At 38.0% G+C, this 25310-nt stretch overlaps 1 protein-coding gene across 3 annotated transcripts in view; it reads left to right on the top strand.

Moving 5' to 3' along the window:
• FRMD4A (FERM domain containing 4A) overlaps nucleotides 1-25310 on the top strand; it is a 352592-nt gene that overhangs the window by 45379 nt on the left and 281903 nt on the right. Inside the window, exon 1 of one of the 3 annotated variants that reach the window (XM_027838550.1) lies at nucleotides 15941-16022. The exons of the other annotated variants lie outside the window; for them this stretch is intronic. The gene's annotated coding sequence lies outside the window, so the exon portion shown is untranslated. Of the gene's footprint in view, nucleotides 1-15940; nucleotides 16023-25310 lie in introns of those variants that run through there. 3 annotated transcript variants of the gene reach the window in all.

Genomic DNA, 25310 nt, shown 5'->3' on the forward strand with positions numbered 1-25310 from the left:
AACCTTGGATTTCAAAACATAGTTTATGAATTTCCTTTAACTCCTCAGTGGTAGGAGACTACACTTCTAGTTTACAATATTTTGCATATAGGTAAGCACCTGCCTCTGCAATATGGAAAGAAGGATGGAGAGATAGAGTAAAATGAAGAAGAGATTTCTAGTTCAAGAATTACACTTTGGTCCTAGAGGGGTTTAGGGTTGTGCTTAGCTACACAGGTAGCTGGATGAAAAGCAGAAAGTTCAGCTAATCACCCTGATGTTTTGCCTAAACATCAAATATCTAAGTACTTTTGAAAGACTGGGATGGTTTCCTGAACTTTATATTGTGTATCTGGATGTTTGGTGTCATGTGACTTTGTCAAAGAATTTGTTCCACAACTACCTTCACTTTATGCAAGTAATTTTATCTAGCTCACTCATGAATTGCTCTTCTGTCTTTATGTTCTAGCCTTTGGAAGGTTAGGAGAAATTCAGAGCTTGGGGGAAAGAAATTCTTTGAGAAATTCAGCAAACATGTATTGAGTTCTGACTGTATGCAAAGCACTGTATTGTAGTTTTAAACAAGGAAATCGAGATACACTTATATCACATATTTTTTTCTGTCCAGATTTTGAAACAGCTGATTTCCCTTTTGATTTTCATTTAGCTTTTCTTTTGTTTTTATCCATACCCCTAAGCTCAGTGTTCCTATTTTCTCCTATAACAAGAACTCACTATAACCACATTTCATTTTAGGTCCTGAGGTGTTTTAAAGAATCTTGCCCCCAATCCCCACCCCCTCATAGACACACACACACACACACACACACACACACACACACATTCTCATTCTTGAACCCTGTCGTTTAATTTGTTTAGGCTATTACTACCCTGGAATAAATTGGGGCCCCAAAGTGGAAAATATAGGCATCTAGTTACTCATTAGCTCATTAGTACAATGATGTATGAACAGTTTCCCAAGTAAAACGATACCCTACTGCAGTATAAACAAAGTCACAGGCAAAGTGGCTCATTTATAACTCATCCTATTAGAATCAGGATTTTATTTTAATCCCCCCTGTGTTAAAGAGCCTTTCCCACTCCCACCTCCCTCACATCAACTGTGCTCATTAATGTCATTTGGTAAAACCACAGATCTACTGTAATTGCAACTGTTTTAGGAACAAGTGTGGAAGAATCAAAAGAAGCCAGTAGCTCTCTGCTTGGCACTCTGACAAAAAATCACACAGAAAGCCTCCTCCAAAAACCCACTTTTTGAAGACAGAAAATAAACTATTTTTTTTAAAAATTAGGTCCGTTCATGTGTTGTGGTAATAGCAAATAGAAACCAGGGGACATCTGCCATTCAAATGGGAATTTTTACTTCTTCCTTTTTCAAAACATGTGTGGTGTTGTTTTTATTATCAAATCCTCTTGAAAGCCCCTTCCTTAGTTGCTTTTCCCAGGTCTTTTGATAGCTCTGTGGCTGCCTACTCTGGTGCCAAAGGAAGGTTGTTGAGGATTAGTAGGGAGATAATGTTTTCTATGAGTGTTATTTCAGCATTAGTTGTTACAGTGTTCTTACCGTGGTTCTCTGGTAAAGTGTATTTCTAGCATTATTAATAACGTATATAGCACTTTAAGGTCTACATTCTATGCAGGTCAGTGAAATTGTTCCTATGTAATAGAAGTAGGGATGAAGATACCAGGAAAATAAGCAAATTCTTTGTTATTATGATGGGCTGTGCCTTCTAAATCATGCAATCAATTAAGTCCAATCCCTGTCTTCAGTGTGGCCCCCTCCCCGTCCCCGCACCCGAATATACACACCCAATCAGAGAATCTAACTATCTGGCACCATGCAGACAAAATTATCAGTGGACTGGATTGCCTTTTAAACTGTTTTCTTGGAAACTGAATAGACAGCATCAGGATGAAAGAGTAAAAGACTCAAGCCCTAAGATGAGGTCCAGTTCATTACTTTTTCCATTAGTGTGTCCTTTGGGGCATATTATACCTAGGATCATTGATCTAGAGCTGGAACGGATCTATTGAGACCAAACTCATCATTTTATAGATGAGGAAACTGAGGTGTGGAATGTGCATGTAACTTGCCCAGGGTCACATAGCTGCTAAGTGTCTAGGGTAGAATTTGAACTTAAGGCCACTGTGCCATCCAGCTGTTGCAACAATTCTTTGTGAAGTTTGTCTTAGCACAGGTGCTAAGACAGGAGTGATGGTACCTGTGGCATTTTCTTTGTGTTGGGCTTCCCATAGTTACTGTTAGAGGATAATTATAGCTTCCATTTTTTCTCTCTGGGAAAGGGAGAAGGGAAGGGAAAGGAACTGCACTCTGCATATATTATAAAAACCAAATCTATGGTAAAGTATCAAAATATACCGGACAAAGAGAAAAGGTAGATGAAATTTAAGCTCTTCCAACCATTTTGGCATGACCATGCCAATACATATTTACAAAATCTGGAAGCACATTGGAAGTTATTTTATCTTGCCTTTCTCAGCACTGTTTTCATTTGTCACATACAATAGCTGCAGCTGATTTGTCATTCATCATGCTACAGACAGTATCTGGTGATGATTCGTTATCAGGAAATAAGAGTCATCCCCAGTAAATTCAAAACAACAAGAACACATTTGGAGACTGGAGATTTCAATTGCCCACAGATGACAGATCTTTTCCTTTTTGGAATCAATTAAGTATAGACATTGGATCAAATTTGTCAAACACAAAGCCTTTCTTTAAAAAAAAAAAAGCATTCATCATTGGGTGGGGGAGACAAGATCAGATTAATGTCCTAATGCAAAAATCAAAGTGGGATTCTTTATTCTCCCCCAAAGTATTGATGTCTGTGCAGTCAACAAACATGAGGGAGGACCTAGTGGGTGTAAACCACTGCAAGTAATTAGAGGTTCTCGTAGTCATCCATGGCACTCCTGTACCATGATTATGGAAATTTCACTTAAGCAAAAGATAGTATTCCATCCTGGGAACCTTTTACCCTTAATTTACATACTGTCAGCCTACTCCGGAATACCAATTATTTCTAAAAGTTTAAGACTTCTATGACTGTCAGAGGTGGATAATGTCTCATTTGTTTCTCAGAAGATCAACAACTAACTAGTGTTGGTAAACCACTTTGTCTTATTCAGCCTCTCAGCTCCAGCTATTTATTTCTAATCCATGCTCATAGAATCATGGAATCTAAAAGCGGAGAAAAACTTAGAGATGGTAGGATCATGGGTTTAGATCCAAAAGAAATCTCAGAAGTATCTGGTCCAAGTTCTACCAGATACTTCTGAGATTTCTTTTGGAAACTGAGGTCCACATGATTTGGTCCTAAAGGTCCTAAATAGAAGAGAAATACTTTCCACTCTGCTTCTTTAGTCCAGTCTCTTCAGTTTATAGATGAGGAAACTGAGGTCCAGCTTGAGGTTCAAGGGATTAATTACACATCAAGAGTTACACATCAAGAGTTACACATCAAATTGATAGCAGAGTCAGTATTAGGGCCACCTGATTTCCAGTTCAGAGCTTTTGTCCCTATACCATGATGCCTTGCAAACCACTCAATCTCTTTTTGACCTAGTTTTCTCATTTTTCAGATAAGGACAGTGAATCTGCTTTATATATTTCATGGGGTTTTTGTGAGAATCATAAGAGTTCTGAAAGGCTAAATGTAAAGTAGTATTAGTTGTATGACTGTATAAAATCAGACTGCTTCATTCAATGTTGGATTTATCATGGGGTCTACCCTGAACCTGAAGACTGAATCCGCCCACTCAAGTCAAACCATATTTTCAAACCCCCTCTTTTTTTCTTAAAGAAAATGTGTAGTACTTCTGGTATTAAGAAATGGAGCAGAAACTTGTGTTTTGGGGTGCTTTAATTGATTATAAGTCGCTATTCTACTGTAGGGTGCCTTCCAGGTAGACAGGAAAATGTCATTCACATCTGGATATGTGGAACCAGGGGAGAAGATATGTCATATAGTAATGCACAGTATATTATGAGCTGTCACATAGTGGGGTTTGGGAAAAAATGTTGAAATTCAGAGCACCTTCAGGTAGTTAATTATCATTCTTCACAGGCATACATTTCAAGTCAATAATGTGTCATTACTCAAGTCATAATGTGTCTATGGAACACAGACAGGGTCTCTCACGAGTAGTTTCATTTTCACTCAGGTAAATCACAGACAGATAATGAAGAGTACCATTAGAGGATGCACAGTCTACTCCAAGTAGAGGTTGGGGATTTAGGACAACGAGATTTGTAAGTGACCAAGCATAGGCATTGCTTGTGATTTACTTAGAGAGGTTAAATTATTTGAGCTCTCATTAAATCTCATGATACATAAATCTTGGACTTAATGCAGATTAAATTTCATAGCATTCCACATATTTCAGATATGTTATGTGTACTTATTTAGGGGTGGAGTTAAACTTGTTATTTAAGGAAATCCTTCAACGTGAAAACTTCTTCCATTGATGCAAAGGAGAAATTCAGATACAATTTTTAGTCTTAGATGTCTGGGGCAGAGAGAGCCTAAATGATTTACCCGTGGTCATAACAAGTATGGGTCAGAAATAGGGCTTGAATACAAGTTTTTCTGACTTCTCAGCTGGCCCTCTTTCTACTGTCATGCTATCTCTCATCAAAAGACGATAGAGAAAGGGACTGAACCTGTGATTTCTTTAGAAAATGCCTGTGTGAGGAAACTCTTTCTACTAATTCATGTTGCTACCTTCTCTGCTACTTATAATCATGGAGAGTTGTGTATAGCGCTAAGAGGTCAGATTACTTGCCCAGGATCAATCAGTATATGTTAGAGGCTGGATTTGAATCCAGATCTCCTTGACTTTGAGGCTGACTTTCTATCCACTCTGCTGCCCAGCCCTCATCCAAAATAGTACTATTGTAATTGGTTCCAGTGAAGTTCTGTCCAGTGTTACACACTATATATACAGTAATGATCTTGGACCAGGTTTGCAGCCCTTTGACTGAATCCAAAGTTCACAGAACAAATCCCAAAGGGCTGCGCTTGAGGACCTAGAGTGCCACATGTGACCTGGAGGCCGAAGGTTCCCCACCCCTGTTCTAGAGAGTAAAAACGCTGTGTCTAAAGTCAGATGGGAAGATCCAGAGAGAAGACATCACATTTATTGCTCTCATTTTTAGGACTTACTCAAAATGATCATAACTCCTTAGAGAAAACCCACTTGCATATGTATTTTCACATCCATATAAGAAGCAATACTGCTAGGTTGCTGAATTATAGGGCAGAGTTTCAGTGTGTGCATGCATGTCAAGACCTCTTTATTTATGCCCTTTCAGCTAGTTTGGGCACCCTCCCCAGTTAAGAAATTTCCTCACTGTTTAGGTTAGAGGTGACAAACTACTGAAATGATTTGGGTTGGTATGACTGGGGTTGACTTTAGGCACAATTGTAAAGTAGATGAAGTTTGTGATTATTCCCACTCTCCCCTTCAGTGCTACTTTCGTCCCTCCTGGGTCTCTCTCCTTCCATACCAGCTGCCTGCTATTTGTCATTGCTCTCCACTGCTAATCACCCAGGCGCAGTCCTTTGGAAGGCAGATACTCACTGACACTTCTTCAAAGTATGGGGGCAGCTAGGTGGCTCAGTGATTAGAGTGCTGGGCCTGGAGTCAGGAAGACCTAAGTTCAAATCTGGCCTCAGACATTTATTAGCTGTGTGACCCTGGGCAAGTCACTTAACCCTGTTTGCCTCAGTTTCCTCCTCTGTAAAATGAACTGGAGAAGGAAATGACAAACTCCTCCAGTATCTTTACCCAGAAAATCCCACATGGGGTCATGAAGAGTTGGACATGACTGAAAAACAATTGAAGGATGCCAAGCTCAAAGTATGTCCCTTTCCAGAGTTATTCACCTTTTAAAAAGCCACAGTGGGGACTGTCTGAGGCTAGATTTGAACTCTGGAAGATGAGTCTTCCTGACTCCAGGCCTAGCACTCTAAGCTAATGTTACATATTAATCTTTTACTATACATTCAGAGTCTTTAGGTCAAGTTACACCTACTTTCACTTTGGAAATTCAATTTCATAATTATTCTAGAGTTTGTTTATAAGCCATAACGTCATTTTCATCATAACATCTTTTTCTTAGGGTTTTGGTTGTGGGGTTTCTTTTTTGTTTTCCAGATCAAGTAGAATTTGGAGTTTTGTTATTAGTTCATTTATTAAATACCTACTGTGTGTAAGACTGTGGTAGGTGGTGGTGGTGGGAACAAAAACATCCCCAAAAAGGCAAGGGTTGGAGTAGGGGAGGAAATTTCCCTGCCCTCAAAGAGCTAGTAGTCTACTGGATTGGAGGATTTAGGACCCAGGAGGAAGAAGAGATTGGGAAAGGGTAGAAGTAATCATTTATTTATTAATAAATTGAATGGATTTGTCCAAATTATGTTTGCAAAATCACTGATCCTTCTACTGTGTTTTTAATTAGCTGAGTTGGTTTAGTTATGCAAATACAATTGGTCATTCATACATTATTAGTTTTTTAAGTGATAAAACAAAACTAAATGTACATTTGTTTCTATAGAAAGAAGACTTTTGCTAAAATCCTTCAAAACTAACATTTTAACATTCTAAAATCTTTTAACATAGGAATTAATGAATAGCCATTTCATCATTTAACAGCTGAACTAGGGTAGAAAAAAAAATCCCTGTGTTGACTTGATTTGGAATTTTTTAGGGAAATGCCTAAGGAAAGGCCCTGTGGTGTAATGGGGCAGCTATAGATAAGAGATCTGCTTTCCATTTTCAAAAGGATCATCAACTTTTGATGTAACCTTATTTCCACCAAAGTTTAGTTTCTTTGTTTAAAAAATGAGCATCTGATTATAACATTTTCTTTTTCTCTTCTTAACTGATCTTTGGAATAGTATTAAGACATATGACTTTAAAACCATAATTTAAACTCTTTGCTATCTGACATGGTCATAGATTGTGGCATTCTGGTTAATCAAATTATATGGTCTAAAGAAAGCTCTGTGTTTGTCCCTGATATGGATTGCCAATTCTGTAGGAAATTAGAATGCAATAAAATATGTAACTAAGATGAGCATAATTTAATCTTGTGACGATTGACTCAGTAGATATTTTAGGGTCTTTTATTGCCTCAATGCCATAATTATGAATATTAATTATCATAATATTGATAAAGTACAAAAGTACCAATTAACAAAGATTTCTCAATGTGACCCTCTCTTCTCTTTACAGAGATGGGAGGAGGGACTATTGGTTTGGAATATTGCACATGATGTCAGACACACAATGCATTGAATAATTTTGCTGAACTGCTAATTTTTCTTTTCTTTTTAAAATCTTTGTTACAAGGGATGGATGTCAGGGGATGGAGGAGGAGGTATATATTCATGAATGAAGGTGATATGAAACAAGAGAAGTCCATTAAAATAAGATATTAAAAATAAACATTCTTAATAGAATTCAAAGGAATAAGCATTCATTAAATACCTACTATGTACAGAACACTGTAATAGAGACTAGATGAGAGTTTACAGAGAAAGTATGTGTGAAAGGTGTTTTAAAAATAACACACACACCTACAATTAGGGTATACGGAAGCCTAGGCACAAAACTCAGTTTATTACCTTTCCAGAATCAACATAAAGGTACTGTGAAGTAACAGTCTCCAGATATGTATAGTAGAACACCTTTGAGTTGACAATAGAAATATCCAGGTAGGTTTAATTGATCAGATTTTTGTTATTTTATATACATAAATTAATTCATATACTTTGGTTGTGGCAGAATTAAATAAGCACACATGTATATAGTCTAAAATAAAAATAATATTTTATTATTATTTTCCACAAAAGCAGTGATAGTAAGTCACATTATTTAGCATTTTAAGGTTAGCAAAGTGCTTTCTTCACAATAACTTTGTGAGGGAGATGGTAAAATATGACTATTTCCTTTTTTCAAATGGAAACCAAAGCGTTCAGAAGTAATGTGATTTGTCCATGGTCACAAGCTAGTAACAGGTGGGATTACAACTCAGGTCCCAACTCCAAGTCCAGAAGTAATTCTACTATGCCACACTAATATACTGCCATTGAAGCTAACTTTAGCCAAAATGAGATGTATTTTTATTTACATACTTTTTAAATATAGTCATTTGTTGAATTTTTTTAAATCCACAATTGAAATATTCTACTCCATTTGGTTCTGTTTGTCTTTTCTAGAATACTTTTTGTTTGTTTGTTTGTCTAATGTTTGTTTCTGGAATTCACTAGGGTATGCTTTAGGAGGAAAATCCAAATCTCTTTTCTGCAAAACCAGTTTTCCAAAGTATATTCATTAAATAATGAATCCTTTCACCAGTTTTATTTTACAAAGATTTGTCAAACACTAATGAATCATTCGAATAGTCTATCTTAGAGGAAGGAAAAAATGAATTATCAGAGAATTATTCTGTTTAAAGAAAAAAAAAAACTTGTCCAGAAATTTTCACAGTAAAAGTCTTTAGAATATTCCAAGTATAAATGATACATAGATTATTCGTCAGCATAGAAAAAGATTGAACACCACCAAATCCTTTTATGAGGAAAATGTGGTATTGATTTTAGAACTAGGTGAAGATAACATTCAAAAGATTATAGAGGGGGCAACTAGGTGGCACAGTGGATGGAGAAACTGGCCCTGGAGACAGGAGGACTTGTGTTCAAATGTGGCCTCAGACCAGACACTTGACAGTTACTAGCTGTGTGACCCTAGGCAAGTCACTTAACCCTACTGCCTAGCAAAAAACAAAATTTAAAAAAAAAGATTATAGACCAATATCACTAATGAAATACATATGCAGAAATACTAAATGAAATATTAGTCCAGAGAAGATAGCAATAATCAAGAAAATAATTCATAATGATCAAGAGGTATTTATTTATATCAAGCATGAAAAACTTAACATCAGAAAGACTATCAATATCGTGAAACATATAAACCAAAAAAAGGTTTAAAAAAACCTATACATCAGTAGATGTAAAAAACATCTGATAAAATTCAATATTTATTCATGATGAAAATACTAAAATGGAACATAGAAAGATTTTTCCTTAACACACTAAAAAACTCTATCTTAAGCCTAAAACACAAATAATATGCAGTGGAAAAAACATTAGAAGCACTCCTACTAAATGCCAGAATAAAGTAAGAATATGTACTTTAATAATTTTTGCTTGATAGGGTTCAAGAAATTCTCACAATTACAATAAAACAGGGAAAAGATATTAGAAAGATGAACAATAGAAATGAAGATGGGGTTTTCAATGAATTACAAGCTTAGCTTGACTAAGCAATGTGATAAGCCAGTTACAGAAACTGGTGTAGTTTTGAACCACAATGAACAAGCACAGCTTCCAGGAACAAGGAGGTGATTATTTCACTGTATTTTTTCCTTGGTCAGATCACATCTAGACCATTGTGTTCAGTTATGGGCACGACAGTTCAGGAGGGGGAAAAAATGACTAATGAGACAGTAACCTAAGAAAACTCAGTCCAGGACAGTGAAGGGCCTAGATTCAACCTCATATTGAATTGAATGAAGGAAGGTTGGTGGTGGGATGAGGTAGAGTGGGAGAAGAGACTTCACCCTGGAGAAGAAAAGATTCAAGGGGATATTGGTAGCTGCCTTCAAGTATTTGAAGAGCTGTCGTGGGGATGAAGGATTAGACTTGTTCTCTTTGGTCCTAATGAGAAAAAGTAGGAATGGAAACCAGGGGAAAAGTTTCAGAGACAACTTTTGGTTTGACATCAGGAAAAACTGAGCTCTGGAGGTGGTAAGCTCCCCTTCATTCAAAATCTTTACGCAGAGATCGGATAACCACTTGGGATTATGTTGTAATGGAGATTCCTTTTCTGATATGGGTTAGAATACATGGAATCTGAGGTCCCTTTCAAATTTAAAATTATGGAATTCCCATCATAATTGGCAGACGACATGATAATATATCTGGAAAATCCAACTGCCTCAAACAAAAAATGAATAAAGACAATATAAATGAGTTCAGCACAGTTGAAGGGTGTAAGACTAACTCACAAAATCATATGCATTATAATTTACTAGTAACGACCCCCAAAATCATAATTAAAAAGTACCATTTTACAAAAACAACAAAAGTCATCAAATCCTTGGGAATTAATCTACCTGGGGATTCATGGACCTATACAAGAACTATAGAACTATAATGACTAAAATAAAAAGGATATAAATTACTGGAGGGATATTCAACATTGATTGATAGATCTGATTAATGATAATACTCCCAAAATTATTGTATATTTAATACAAAACCATTCAAGACAACAACAGGTTTTTGCATAGAACTACACAAAATTATAATGAAAGTTATATGGAAACACAAGCAGGCAAGAATTTTAAGGGTTATTGTAAAGAAAGTTGATGAAGGCCATCTTATGGTCCCTAACTTTGAAACATATTAGAAAACAGTAATCATCACAGCCCTCTGGTACAGATCGAAAAAAAGAGAGAAACAGATAAATAAAAGAGACCAGACACACCAGAGTACCAAGCAAATGTAAACAAGAGATTAGTATTTGACAAACCTCAATATTTTTTAATTAACTGATTACTGTCCATTGGCCAGAAGTTTCACAGATGTTAAAAAAAAAAGCTATATTGGAAACTAATGAATGAGTTTCTTGGAAAATTATGTCAAATTTTGACTACTAAAGTTAGATACTCTTTTTTTGGGGGAGGGGCTAGGCAATGGGGTTAAGTGACCTGCCCAGGGTCACACAATTAGCAAGTATCAAGTGTCTGAAGCTGGATTTGAACTCAGGTCTTCCTGACTTCAGAGCTAGTGCTCTATCCATAGCCCCACCTAGCTTCCCCTAAAGTTAGATGCTTCTGAGCAAGTTAACTGAGATTATCTTCTGGGTAAGGTATTTGAGAATATTTGCAGTGTTTAATAATTCTGTGCTATGGTACCTAATATTTTATACATTATCCCAAAGACCTCTAATTTATTTATTAGACTGTGATATTTCAACTGATTCTTGTCTATTGCTGAAAGATTCATCCTTGCTTTTTGTTGCCAGTAGCTGAAACCCTAAGCTGTGATTTCAAATAGGAAAATAAAACATCACACAATTTTTAGACCCAGACATAAAGTGATCTGTTCACATTCTCCAGGTACCATAATTTTAACTCTCTTCTAGGAAACTTGAAATGTAGAGTTCTTTTTTGTGTGTGTGATTAAAATGCTTCAGTTCACATTCACTTCATGACTGACTTAGAAGAATTTTTTAAAAGTTTATCTGCTTCAATATCCATAACACTATATCCCTATGGTTTCATTCCTATCTCTCTGACTGTACTTTTTTGGTCTTTAATGATGCCTCATCTTCCTCCCATCCATTAAATATGGGTGTTTCTAAGAGTTCTATCCTTGTCTTTCTTGCCTTTTTCTCCTTTCATGATCTGGTCCACTCCTATGACTTCAGTTATGAGCACTATGCTGATGGCTTCCAAATCTTTGTCTCTACCCCAATCTCTCTTCAGAACTCCAGACCTCTATTTCCAGCTGCCTGTGTAGATATTGTAAAGACCTGGCTGGTCTATAAGCCCTTCAAATGTAATATATAAGTAACTGAAATCTTTATCTTGTCTCTAAACATATAGTCTTGCTGCCTTTCTTCTTACTTTTGCTAAAGTATCATGATCTTTCCAGTTGGCCAGGTTTATGACCTTGGAGTCATCTTTGATTGCTAACTCTCACTGTCATTTCTCCTCTATCCCCCATGCCCACCCTCAACATACACACATGCAATCAATTACCAAATCAGGTTGATTTTTACCTCAGGATATTTCTTCCCCCCTCCCCTCCTCTCTACCACTGAAACCACTCTAAGTCAGGATTTTATTTCTTTTTATTTAGACTATGTGGATAGCCTCCTAACCAGTCATCTTTATAATGCTCACCACTAGAGATCTGCTTCCAAGTTGACATCCAACCATTAGTGAAAAGGAGAAGAGAAGACTTGGGGAGAGGGAAATAACATCCAATTATATTCAAGCATTTGAAGGACTGCCACTCAGAAAAGGGATTAGGTTTGTCCTGCTTGGTCACAAAAGAAACAACTAGGAGCAATGGGTAAAAATTTTGTATACAAATTTAGATTTAATGTAATACATAATTTTCTAACAATTAATCTATCTAAAAGTTGAATAGCCTGACTCACAAGATAGTAGGGGTCCCTCCTTCACATGAGGTCTTTTTTTTTTTTGGTGAGGCAATTGGGGTTAAGTGACTTGCTCAGGGTCACACAGCTAGTAAGTGTCAATTGTCTGAGGCTGGACTTGAACTCGGGTCTTTCTGACTCCAGGGCTAGTGCTCTATCCACTGTTGCACCTAGCTGCCCTCACTTGAAGTCTTTTTTTTAAAATTTAATTCAATTTTTTTGTTCCATTTTAAGTTCCAAACTGTCTCCCTCCATCCCTCCCCACCCCAAATTGAGAAGGTCACCATGTAACACAGATTTATATTTATATATATACAACATTATACATTCTTCTATTTATCAGTTCTTTCTCTGGAAGTGAACATGAAGTCTTAAAAAAAAATCAACCTAGATGTCTACTTATTTGATATATTGTAGAGGGAACCATTTTTTTAAAGGTATAGTTTGAGTTAGATGATCGTTAAACTCTCTTTTAACTCAGAACCTAAGAGTCTTAGGGAATTAAGTAGCTCTAAACCTACTTATCACCTAGCCTATCTCTCTCCATTTCATCTTCAAAATAGCAAGAGAAATTTTGCCAAATGTTTGCTAAAATCTGGGCATGAGATGTACAGAATTCTGCTGATTTTTATTTAAAGAAATGAGGATATGCCAAGAAATGGAAATGGATAGATCTATCATAAGTCTATCACTGGAATGATTAGCTTGGATAATGATATAGGCAGAGAAAATAAACAAATAGAACCAGCCACCTTTTTCCTACCAACAGCACTAAAAAGTTATAGCATAAACATCATTTGCTAATTATGATCCACTTTCCCCCCAGCCTGAGTACAGGTGGCAATTAGGAGAGTTATGATTCTGGTACCTTTTTTAGCATTACTTTTAAGAGATTTCATATGCTGGAGTCATGTGAAAACATAGTTGTAAATTTGCTGCCATGATGTGTGATAAGCAGTAATGTGACATCCTAAAAACTGTGGGAAATAGTTCTCTGTTTTAGTTTTCTTAAGGCTTTACTTCCAAAACTTCAGAAGGATTGCCTTTGAATGTTCTTTGTGTAAAGAAGACTCAGAAATATTCTTCAGTTTTAACAGGAGGGTTTGGCATGAGAGAATAATCATGGAACAGTAGAAGTACAATAGAGACCTCATTAGACGGTTTGTTACTACACAAATTTGCAATTGCTACTGGAAGGCAAAGAAACTTTACCTTTTTATTTCTCACCTCCCAAGGAGCAGGGGAAAGTTGAATTACATATATTATTGATATAAAATATTTGTATGTACTTATGTGTGTGTATTACCTATGTGTGTACATTTTTTTTTAAATTAGACCTATTATTTAATCGGTGTAGAAAGCCACCAGGTGGGGAGACTCCCTAGATCAAAGTAAATTGGCAACAGCTCAGTAATTTATCGTCTTAAGAGAAGTGCCTGGAGGGGTGGAGAGTTTAAGTGACTTTCCCTGAGTCACACACCCAGTTCCTGTTAGAAATTAATCTTGAATCCAGGTCTTTCTGACTTTGGGGCAGATTCTCTACCCTATACTATGCCTATAAGTTTCAGTTTGACCTTCTACAGTCAAATCATAAAGTGCAGAGTAAAGAGTACTAGAATTTGGACTCAGAGAATCTGTTCTGCCTCAGTTCTACCCCACGACCTTGGACAAGTCACAACTTCTATCAGTCCCCGCATACATAAAATGAAAAGTTTGGTCTGGATGAACCATTTTTTACTGTAAAACACAAATATAACATGTGTAGTTGATGATGCTGGTATTAGTCTCCTTCTGCAACAACAGCTTTGTAGAGGGATTCCCTTGCATATGTTAAGAGAAAATATGAACTTTTCCTGGAGATCTTTCTGCAAAAGGTTAATTGCAAACTCGCCACGGGGTGAGTTCATTACCTTGAGAGGTGATTTCTTTGGATGCTCCAGTTTAGGATGTCTTCGCTGCCTGACCGTGACCTGGACAATTTTAATGCTAGATTTGGTAGTGCTTCCTTTGTCTGTGGGGGCATTAATATAATAGGGTGTAGAAAACCGCCTAAAGACTCGGCTGTGGCTCGGTTGGGTAGAGTCAGGGGATGTATGGGCTTCTATTCTTGACCTAGGCACGACTGAATTTCAATATCCATGAAAAAGAGGGTGATAATTCCTGCCTCCTCCCTTATTTTCCCAAGGGTATTCTGGCAATTAAAGAGAAAATGTATGTCTGGGAAATTGAGCTCCTCAGGCATAAGAGCTCTAGAAATATAATGTGGGTGGAGTTACTATTATGAATAATAATATACTCTGTGTTTGTTTTAATTTTTTTTTTTTTTTGGATTAAGAACTTGCCTGTTCTTTCTCCACCCTCCCCCAGGTCTGTCGAAATGGAACTCTCCGGCTGAAAAGCCTTTCCTTGGTAATTGTAAAATACTTGACTAGAGCCTAGTCCGTCGTCATTGGTTATCTCACTGGAATTCCCATTTCTAAAGAGTTGAAGGGAGAGTAAAATTCAAGGGCAGCAAAATAAGATGGAGCAGGGCCACCACACCTTTGGCCAAGGTAGCTTCCTGGCTGATCTCCAAGACTGGAGGGGGGAAGCCTGCCACTGATAGCTGGGTTTTCCTTAGGGGAAATTTGGAGTTTCATTTTGAGGAGCTGGCTCCTCTCTAGTTGGCTTCCTCTTCTCAGCCCTCCCGCCTTTCCCCACCCCCCCCCCACACACAACACACACACTCCCCCACCCCCCTTACCGGGGAGGAATTTTCCCCGACTCAGCACAGTGCTTCCCTGCTCGCCAGCACAATTCAAGACATAACTTTGCCTTGATTGCATATGCTGTCGGGAGGAAATTGAAAGATTAACAATCTCTGGAGCTGCTTTCCCTCGCGCCCTCCTTCCCTTTTTAAAGGGAGGAAGGAACACAAAGGAGGGGGGTCTGCTGCTCTCCCCGGTTTTCACCGCCTCTCTCAGGTCTGGGCACTAGTTAGCTACCCCGCTGCGAGGCAGGCAGAGCCCGACCCACCGCGCTCCAGCTGAACTCGCTCTCCCGCTGTCTGTACGCCAGGGTCCCTGCCTTTCACATGACCTAGCCGCGTCAGGGCCTGGAGGCTCCCCCACCGCACACACACCCCTTCTCCTGCTCTCTCCTCTCCTCTTTCCCCTCCCCCCGCCACTCGTCCTCTGGTTCGAAGTGTGTTTTTGTCTGCACGTGAGCCTTTGCTGTAGGAGAAGGAGGAGGAGGAGAAGGAAAAATCAGAATAGGGACTCCCGGAACGTGTAAAACCCGTGTCAAGGGTGATTGGACAGCAGCTGCTCTTGCATCTACCAGACAGGCTGGGTGTCCTGCCTGCTGGTGCCAGTGCCGGTGCCTTCGCGCGAGCTCCTTACCAGGTTGCAAGCCGAGGAGGGGGTTTTCCTCTCTTCTGACCCGCCCCCCCCCCACCCCAAGCTGTCGGGAATAGAGATGGCTGTGGTGCATTCTGGATGGCAGCCAGTGTCTGTGTGAGAGACCGTTAGTGGGGATGTGGGATGTGGTAGGATTGGAGAGAGAGGAGCAACTCCTTGCAGAGAGCGCGCGCGGCCACCGGTCCGAGAGAGGGAGAGGAAGGGCCAGGCCTGAATCCTAGCAAACCACGGATTCAGAGCAATGGATGCTGCCTGTTAGGCCGAGGGCCTGCTGGATCGGGATTTAAGGGGATGCCGCTGCCTGTGGATAATTGGGTTAAAATCTGAAGTTCCCCTGCTCCTCGGGAAGTGAGAAGCAAAAAGGTAATGTTTCTTTGTTTTCCAGTAGTGATTGCAGTGAGGCGGTGGATCATGCAGTAGTTCTCTTTTCATTGTAGAATGCTGGACTAGTTAAAAAAAAAAAAGGCATAAAATACCGTATATCCTGAGGTCTCAAAACATTTTGTTTCTCAGCATGTGATCGATTTTTAAAATGCTAACTCCACGTGAGAAATATACTGGTCTCCCTCCTGCCACCCCCTCCCACCTTCCCGGCATTAGTAAGGCTCATGCAAAATCTGAATTTCATACACAAAACAGTTGCAGGCTGAATTGTGTAGGGTACTCTTTTTTTTAAGTCTTCTGTGGAAGTGTCAGAAGAGTGAACTAGAGTCTTATCATCCTTAGTGGGTGCGAGGGGGGCAGGGTGGAGACAACTGCAGCCGAGCAGGCTGCTAACCGGCTTCCTATGACTGCTAAGGATGGACTGCTCTTTTACATTTCAAATGGCTGCTGCAAGTTTAATGCAGAGAAAAGGGGTACTGCAAAGGTGGGGGAGATGGAAGGAAAGAGGTTAGAGAGAAGAAAAGAAGAAAGGCTGGAAACCACCTTTATTTTGTTTTCATCCAGGCAAAATGATTCTTTGGTGAGCAACCCACACCCAAAAAGTTCCTACATACTCAATTTAAAAAAGGCTGCTTAGTCATCTACTTATAAAGCTGTGTGTGCAGTCTGTGTGTATACAGAAACTCATTTCCTTTCTTCATTACCTTGTTAGTGGAGCAACTGCCTAGTAGATTCAAGAATCTTGCAAAATTTCCAAGAGAAGGCTGTTCTAAGAATAGATCTGGCAGTCACTTGCTACTATACATACCGGCTCTGAATGATACAACCATGCTGCCTCTCAAGCAAACCAGCGTTCAAAGAAATGTGATCTAGTGCCCTTAAAAGACTCTCCTGACCCCACTATGAATGGATAAGACTTTTTCATTTTTTATTAATGGAGCATTCAGAGAGAAAGCTGCTATTGTTTCTAGCTTATTTAGGTTTGTAGCTTCCCAGATTTTAAACAGAGATACACAGAAGATTGGAGCATGCCCATTTTTAAGTCTTAGATTCTCAATGGTGATAGCCTGGTGGTTCATTTTGGAAATAAATGACTTTGGCTGTGTTGTCTCATAGTGGGTGGTAGAGGGGATGAATGAGAAGGGAACTCTTTTAAGTGCAAGTCGGTTTTCCTTACTCACTCTCTAGTATTGCTAATTCTCTTGTCTTGCAAAACTGACCTGGTTGTGAGGGAAAGCTTCAGTTGGGGTGACTGCTGGACAGATTGCTGACTTAACATGCTGAAATCAGCATTAACCCTGGAAAGAGGAGGCATGGATTGAGATTCTGTAATCCATCCATTGTAGTTAATAAGCACCACTTAGGTTTAGGTCATTTAGAAAGCGTATAACAAGATGTCAAAAAATAAAAATAAAAAAATGCATTTTATTGTCTTGTACTTTTTGGAATTACCTCAAATTCATTCATTAAAAAAATGTGTTTTGGCTCACCGTACATTTGTGTGTAATTCATGCTGGGCCAGGAGATAAAAAACTGAAAGCAGAAGGGTTCTGATGATGATTCCCAAAGTGTCAGTCATCTCTTGCAGACTGTAATGTGGAGAGGAGGGCCACTTGTGGTGCATTAACTGCTGTTGGCAAATAGAATCATTTTGCTGAGAATGTAGTTTCAGTTTGTTTAAGTACTCAGCATGAATGAGGGTGCTGTGACAAATAGATTTGAAACTATTAGGTCCTGGGTGGTTAAATAGCTACTGTTAATTTAATTGGAGTCAATATTTGGAGACTCATGGAAATCAAAACCATACTGGCCAACCAATGAAGAAGGCATTGGCTACAGATTAGCTTGGAAAGCAAGGCCTAAATTGCAAACTGAGATGTATGAGAAAGTTAACCCTTAAAAATGTTACTTATGCATTTGATGACAATAGGTTCAGTATGAATGAGTACCAGAAATCCAATTTTCCCATTCTTTTTTGTATGATAAATAATAAATTACTTGTTACTATTGCTATATTCTTCTAGAAATTTGACATAAACTTATTTTATCAATGATACCAGCTATTGATACAGCACCTTGATTTAGGTATCTATTAATTTTAGAATTTATTTCATTTTGCCTTGATGGTAAGACAAGTAGCAAGTAAGACAGAGAAACTGAGGCACTATGAAGTTAAGTAGTTTGCTTGTTGTATAGTCTACAAGAATGTCATTCTGATATGAATAGTGTGACTGTATCTTTAAATAAAAGGAAAGGAACCACATGCATGTGGGGGGAGAGGGGGCAACAAGGAATTAGTCCTTGTCTAGGGGTCCTGAATCTGAGATGAAAGATCATTGAATCAGAAGTCCATGGGCTGTGGAGGAGATGGTAAATGGGAAAGGGGGAGTAATTGGTATGTGATTGGTATGTGAAAGGGGGAAGAGAACAGTAATCATGTAAGGAAGTTTATGAAATGTCACGTTGAGGGAGTGTACCAGAGTATCTAAGTTTTTTTTTTTTTAGGAGTATGAAATAAGGGTATAGTACTTTTAGAGAAGGCTATTACTATAAACTAGTGCTCTCATTACCCTTTTTCTATAAGGGTGAAAACATACACTTCTGTTAATAGGTGTCTTGTGCCAAATTCCTCACATAAATTCTAAGATAAGGATTTAGCATGATATCAGGAATGACTGACTTGGAAATATCTCCAGTCATTTTCAAAATTGAAGGCTTTATTTTCTAAAGCCTTCTTTATTTTCTAAAATACATTTACTTCTTAAAATGGAAAGTACGTGTAGCTTTTCTAGAATGACTAGCTTAACAGCCCAGGGTAAGAGCAGGTGTTTGTAAATTCAAAATTCAGAAAAAGATTTCAAACAACTCCTTTAAGAAGCATGTTACTCCTTGAGTCACAAATAACCCTGAGTGTGCTTTTAAAAAAATTTTCGACGGTGATATATAGTTATAGTTACATTGACATATATGTGTGTGTATGCATGTATATATGTATGTGTGTGTTTTTTTCCAATTGTTTTTCAGTCCTGTCCAACTCTTCATGACCCCATTTGGCGTTTTCTTGGCAAAGATACTGGAGTGGTTTGCCATTTCCTTCTCCAGCTTATTTTACAGATGAGGAAACTGAGGCAAACAGGGTTAAGTGACTTGTCTAGGGTCATACAGCTAGTAAGTGTCTAAGGCCAGATTAGAACTCAGGAAGAGGAATCTTCCTGACTCCAGGCCCAGAACCACCTAGCTGTCCTGTGCACACACACCACACACACCATGTATGTGTGTGTATATATATGTATATATGCTTGTATGCATACATTTTAGGGTAGCTAAAAGGTATAGTAGATAGAGTCAGTTTAAATCTAGCCTCAAACACTTAGTAGCTGTGTGACCCTGGGCAAGTCCCTCAACCTCTGTTTGCCTCAGTTTCTTAAACTGTAAAATGGGGATAATAATAGCATTTACTTCTAGTGTTGTTTCAAGGATCAAATGAGATAATATTTGTAAAGTGCTTATCTCAGAGAGACATAGTAAGCATTGTGTAAATATAAGTTATCATAGTCATCATCATCTTTACATGCTGTTTCCCTCATTAGAATATAAACTCCTTGATGGCAGGGAATGTTTCACTTTACCTGACACATAGTAAGTAATAAATGCATTTTTATTGATCACAGGATCAAGGACATAGAGCTCATTGGGAGCCATATAGAGGCCATATAATCCGACCCACTTACTCAGTGGTCATACTGGTAGTAAGCAGCAGGATTACTGTAGGACAGCTAGGTCCCTATTAGTGTGAATAAAGTCTCCTGAAGTGGTGGCATTATTTGTATTCTGTATATTTTTATTGGCCTAGAACCAATTACTGTACTTTACATGATTGCAACTTTGAATAGTTTGAGTATTCTGATACTTCAGGGGTTCATTATTCACTCTAACCAGGTAGGATTCATGATTTCACTGGACATGGAAATTTCTTCTTCTACTGCAGATTACAGTCTGTCCACTCTGCCTTTGTAGATGGTCTTCATTAGTTACTATGACTGAACCTCCCTGACTTCAGCAGGACCAGTCTTTGGATAATAGGTGCATATATATAGTCTATCATCTTTAGCTGGGTAGGAATTGTTAGAATTTATGCTTTTCTAGTGCAGCCTTCCATGGGCTGCTAGGTGGCACAGGGAGAGCACCAGCCCTGGAGTCAGGAGGACCTAAGTTCAAATTCAGCCCCAGACACTTGTTAGCTTTGTGACCCTGGGCAAGTCACCTAAGTCTGTGTGCCTCAGTTTCCTCATCTTTAAAATGAGATGGAGAAGGAAATGGTAAACCACTCCAGTATCTTTGCTAAGAAAACCCCAAATGGGTTCACAAAGAGTTGGACACTACTGAAATGATTTAACAACAACTAAAGTCAGAAATAGCCTGACTCTCATGGTATCACAGGATATTAGCACTGAATTAATTAATAATGATGATGATGATGATAAATGACTAGTGTTTCTGTAGTACTTTAAAGTTTGCACTTAACAAATATCTCATTTGATCCTCACAAAAATCCTAGGAAGTAGGTGGTATTATTATCCTTATTTTATGGATAAAGAAACTGAGGCAAAGGTTAAGTAGCTTGCATTTAGTAGGTGTCTGAAATTGAGTTCTCAAGTCTTCCAGATTCCAAGTCCAATACTCTATCCATTGAATCACCTAGGAGCCAGGAGGAGACCTTAAAAATCATGTAGGTTCAATGCCTTTATTTTACAGGTGAGGAATGTCACAAAGTTGGTTAATGTCAGAAGTAGAACTAGAATCCAGCTTTCCTGGTTTCCATTCTACTAATATTTTTGTTGTCAACTAGTTGTGTGTTCTCTATTGGCAGTCCCATTTCCAAAAAAAAAAAAAAAATCTTTAGCATATTTTGAAGGCTGAAGGAACTTGGGAGATTTAGCCTGAGAGAAAAAAGACCATGTGATACGTGATTGCTGTCTTCAAATAGTTAAAAGGATGTCATATGGAAAAGGGATTAGGTAGGCTTTGTCTGCTTGGGCCCAATGGAACAAATAGGTGGAAATTGCAGGGAAGAAGGCATTGGCTCAAAATGAGGAAGAACTCAGCTATAAGGGCTATTCAGGCTCAAAAGTTCCTGAGTTCCCCATCACCAAAGACTTTCAAGCAGAAATTGAAGCACCATTTCTCAGATATGATTCATGCTTTGAGTGGGGGATAGCCTTTGGGATCCTTTCCAACCTTGCAGTTCTGAAATTTTATGACCCTATTTTCACACAACAATGGAATTATGACTGCTATTATTAAACATAATTTATTATTTGTGTTTTGTATAGTTGTGTTACTTTTGCTGGTATCAGCAGTACATTATTTGCTCCCAAAAGAGAAATCACTAGTTCTTTTTAAGCACATTTTTCAACTGCCAAACTCTTATGTTCTCTACACCCTCCTTCCAAATAAGAATTGGAAGCTAAGAGAGTACCCATCAATTAGGAAATGACTGAACAAATTATCATATGTGAATGTAATGGAAAACTATTGTACTGTAAGAAAAGAAGAGACAGTTTCAGAGACGCCTGGGAAGATTTGTATGAACTGATGAAGAATGAAGGGAAAGCCAGGAGAACAATATAAACAGTAACGATCACATTGTAAAAACAGCTTTGAGAGGCTTAACTCTAATCAAAGAAATCACCAACTATGAAATTAGTGTCTCTTTTATAGATGTTAAGACTTATAATAGAGGTGATGATGAAAATAAAGGAGATTTGTCTGGGCCCTGGTCAGCTCACTGACTTTTTATTACCACCAAGTAATTATGAAAAGGGCAGATAGATGTTGTAGTAGGTAGAGTGCCAGGCCTAGAGTCAGGCAGACTCATCTCCCTGAGTTCAAATCTATCCTTAGACACTGACTGGTTGTGTGACCCTGGGCAAGTCACTTAACTTCATTTACTTCAGTTTCCTCATCTGTAAAATGAGTTAGAGAAGGCAATGGCAAATTGGTCTTTGCCAAGAAAACCCCAAATGGGGTCCTGAAGAGTTGGATATGACTGAAAATGACTCAACAACCACAATTATTTAAAAAAAAAAAGGACGGATAACAACAACTGGCACTGACTGGTTACTCACATCCCAGACCTATCAGCATTTCTGACTCTATTCTTGGATATAGATGATAGACCCTGGATATCCAACACAACCAAATCTCTCAATCTTACACTATTATTATTTTTTAAGTTTTCTAATCAGACTCCCAGCCTCTGAATGAAGTAGTTTTGGAGAGATATGCACTCTAAATATCTAAAACATTTATTTCACATGGTCCTTCACACATAGTTGACAATGTTCGCATACTTATTCTTTGGCCTACCTTTTATTGACATGTACATGCTATTCTATAGTCAGAGTACTTTGTGATCATGTGCCTAGCTATAATTACTAATAGCTAACATTTTATAACAATTCATGGTTTGCAAAATATTTTACATGTTATCTCATAACAACTTTGTGAAGTAAGTGCTATTATTATCCCCATTTGACAGATGAGAAAACTGAGTGTGAGGGCATTTTCGTGACTTGCCTGGGATTACATAGCAAGCCAGGGGTGAAGTAGGATTGAAATGAGGTCCTCCTAACCCCAAGTCCAGCACTCTATCCTTTTTTGCCATTTAGCAGCTTCTGAGTCTGCACTCAATAGTGAATGAATTAATTATTTACTTAATCTTTTAGGTAATCCTTGTACTAGTTCTATGAAAGAGTACATCATTAAATTATATATGCTTATTATTAAAACTGAAGAAATCAGTGGTTAAAGCTTCAGTATAACACATTAAAATTTATCTGGCTCTCATCCTTTCCTTAGTCTGCCCTGATGTGTTGGCTTTTCTTTGTCAGTGAGCAACAGATCAGGAACCTTAGAATGAACCATTTTGGCACATGTGGGTACCAATTTTTTTTTTAAGCTAGGCAGTGGAGTTAAGTGACTTGCCCAGGATCACACAGCTAGCAAGTATTATGTGTCTGAGGTCAGATTTGAACTCAGGTCCTCCTGAATCCAGGGCCAGTGCCCTATTCACTGCGCCACCTAGCTGTCCCTGGGTACCAACTCTTAACAAAGGTTTTTATTCTGGATATCCAGAAAACAATACTTAAGCACTTAAATATTCATTTTCCACTTAGAATCAACCTATTCTATTAGAGATGGATTTCTTTTTTGTGTGACTCATGATTTTCCTTTCCTTTTATAAGAGGGGAAAAAAAGTACATGAAATGGGGAGTTAGATTTATAATTCATAACAAGAAATGGGAATGATAATATTGACATTGCTAGGCCAGGCCATTAATAACCATAAAAATACATAAATATGACAGTTTTTTATTTGATTTGATAAACATTTATTAAGTGTGTACTATTTGCAACACAGTGTATTAGGCAGTTGGAGAGAAACAAAGATAATTAGATAGGCTATGACTTTGAAGAAGTAAACCAGTAGTAACTTTCCCAAGCCATTCCAAATCAAGCTATTTGGATTAGGGAAAGTGTACCCAATTGTTTGCATGTCTTCCCACTTAGAATGTTGAGTTTCTTGAAGGCAAGCACTGTCTTTGCACGCCTTTGTAACCTCAGAGCTTAACACAGTGCCTGGTATATAGATAGTGCTTAATAAATGCATGTTGATTGGCTAACTGAGATACCAGTTCTATCCTGTATGACACTTTAATGCCTGCCCTTTTTACTAGTATCATATGTTTATTTCTTGAATGTATTGGAAAATTGAAGGAATGGGAGATGGGATGTGAACCACAGGGTTGACATGGACCAAAGAGGAAGAGGAGGACGGAGGAAAAGAAAGGGTAAGGTAATTGGGATAGAATAGTAATTTACTTATATGCACTGCTTTAAAATGTAAAAAGCATTCCAAAAACATTATCTCTTTTGGTCCCCACAACAATCCTATAAGATAGATAATTATTTCCATTTTACAGATAGAGAAACTGAGGTACTGAGTTATTTGAGTTGTCCAGTGTCACATAGTAAATAGTTGATTCAGAATGCATGAATGGAAAAGCATTCAAAAAAATTATTTATTTATTTATCTTTAGTTTTGAACATTCACTTTTATAAGATTTTGAGTTCTAAATTTTTTCCCTCCCTTCCCTCCCCCCTCCCCCCTCCCCCCTCCCCAAGACAGCATTCAATCTGATTGTGGATAGCCTTTTCCATCATGAGACTTTTGGAATTGTCTGAGATCATTGTATTGCTGGGAAGAACTAAGTTGACCAAAGTTGGTCATTGCACAATATTGCTATTACTATGTACAGTGTTCTCCTAACTTCACTCAACATCAGTTCATGTAAGTCTTTCCAGGTTTTTCTAAAATTTATCTGCTCATCATTTCTTATGGAACAATAGTATCCCATTACATTCATATACCACAACTTGTTCAACCATTCCCCAATTGATGGTCATCCCTTCAATTTCCAATTCTTCACTACCACAAAAAGAGCTGCTATGAATATTGAAAGAGCATTTATTAAGTGCTTACTATATACAAAGCTTTACTAAGTGCTGGGGATACAAATAAAAAAAGCAAAATGGTCTTTGTTCCCAAGGAGTTCACATTCTAATAGGGAGATAACACATATCTATAGGTTTGAGCAACTTGTCAGATGGAAAAATCCCATGGTCTTGGTAATGGAGTTAATGGTAATGTAGTTTCTTTAATTTAATTTCTATTGATAAAATCATATCCATTCCTGATGTTGAATTATGTGACTATGCCAAGGAATTTGGTAGTACGGAGTTTGTTTTCTGGGCCCTCAGTAGCTATGTTTGCTCAAGAGGTAAGAGCTATGACACACAGAGAAAGAGTTGCCAGGTCATGTTTCTATAAAGGTTACTTTGTGAGACAATGGCTGTGGGGCCTGAGCTGGAAGCTGAACCTCAGTTGGGGTGGTTTGTGGAGGGGGTAAGTCACTTAACCTATGTCTGTCTCAGTTTCCTTATCTCTAAAATGGGGATAATAACAGCATCTGTCTCCCAGGGTTGTTGTAAGGCTCAAATAAGATAATAAGTGTAGATCTCTTAGCATAGTGCCTGGCACATAGTAGATGTTTAATAAATGGGTTTTTTTTTCTTCCTAAGTCCATTTTTCTTTTTAATATGCTATGCTGCCTGGGTTATATGTGAGAATGTAAGTTCAGGGAGAAGAGTTACTTAACCTACCCCACTTCTATGAGGAAATTTAATTATTTTCAGTTGGACACA

Source organism: Vombatus ursinus, unplaced genomic scaffold, assembly GCF_900497805.2.
Source record: "Vombatus ursinus unplaced genomic scaffold, bare-nosed wombat genome assembly UNPS02014830.1, whole genome shotgun sequence".
NCBI classification, from domain to species: domain Eukaryota; kingdom Metazoa; phylum Chordata; class Mammalia; order Diprotodontia; family Vombatidae; genus Vombatus; species Vombatus ursinus.